A 1,341-nucleotide genomic window follows, 5' to 3' on the forward strand; every position below is an offset into this window, starting at 1 on the left:
AACAGGAGTAGGCGATGCGAGGAATCGATACTGCAGAACCGTTGCGTGCGCTGATTACGGAATTTGGCGGTCAGCCACGAATAAGCAGATTACATCCGCCCCTCACCCGCCATCCTAATATCACTACAGGATACCAGTATCCAGTCACTATTTAATTTCGTACTTCCGTGTCTTGTCAACTCTTATCGATGTAGGAGCGCTGCCTTGCAATAGTATTTCGAGGGAACAGCGTCGACAGTGCGGCCTGCCGCAATCGATACTTGGAAAGAGGGGATTTCCCCTCCGAAACGTCGCCGCTCCCCCCTTAGCTCACAGGTCGTGAAATCCTGTTGTTCTTCCATTACTGGCCAGGTTTGCGCCGGCATAAATTTTTCCTCGCAGCATCGCGGCTACTGTCAACTCACGGGCCATGCTCTTTCGCATTTTTTTGCACTCAATGATGAAGCCACCTATCTAGACACACTTTTCCACTTTGGCACGCAATAAGTTCTCCACACAGGACCGCAACTCTACGCAGGCTGCTTTGCCTGTTGTGAATAATTCGTTATCGCTGCTAGAGACTCAGATGGAAATTTATGCCGTCTCTTGGGTCGCAAGCTTCATTTGCCCCTCCCCCACTGCCAACCCCAATCTACTTGAATTATAAAGTTTTCTTCTACTGCAGCACATCAGACAGTTGCCAGCCCGACTTCAGAAATTCATCCCAACTTTAGCGTGGTGTTCCTAAATACAGTTTGGATTTTGGGAACGTCAATAGCTTCATTAGACACTACTCATTTATTTTTCCTAAATCGCTTTTACATTTTTCATAATAGTATTTTTCTCTGTGTCTGCGGATACGTCTATTCATTTATGGCTAATCATGAGTGGCTCAGTGAGCAGCTGACTGTGCCATGTGTGGAGTGCTGAAAATCTTGAGTATGCTGCAGATTGGGCACGCATGGAAACGATGGACTCTGGTGTCGTCTATTTAAACTGGAGCTGATCTCTTCTCAGGCAACGGCCTTGCCGCAGTGGATACACCGGTTCCCGTGAGATCACCGAAGTTAAGCGCTGTCGGGCGTGGTCGGCACTTGGATGGGTGACCATTGAGCCGCCTTGCGCTGTTGCCATTTTTCGGGGTGCACTCAGCCTCGTAATGCCAATTGAGGAGCTACTCGAAAAAAATGGTTCAAATGGCTCTGAGCACTATGGGACTTAACTTCTAAGGTCCCCTAGAACTTAGAACTACTTAACCCTAACTAACCTAAGGACATCACAAACATCCATGCCCAAGGCAGGATTCGAACCTGCGACCGTAGCGGTCGCGCGGTTCCAGACTGTAGCGCCTAGAACCGCTCG

The 1,341-nt window shown here is 48.8% G+C and overlaps 1 pseudogene; it reads left to right on the forward strand.

The window, feature by feature from the left end:
- The first annotated feature begins 995 nt into the window (after positions 1 to 995).
- On the forward strand, positions 996 to 1,112 carry LOC124778778 (annotated as a pseudogene).
- Positions 1,113 to 1,341: the final 229 nt, after the last annotated feature.

Source organism: Schistocerca piceifrons, chromosome 2, assembly GCF_021461385.2.
Source record: "Schistocerca piceifrons isolate TAMUIC-IGC-003096 chromosome 2, iqSchPice1.1, whole genome shotgun sequence".
Classification (NCBI taxonomy): Eukaryota; Metazoa; Arthropoda; class Insecta; order Orthoptera; family Acrididae; genus Schistocerca; species Schistocerca piceifrons.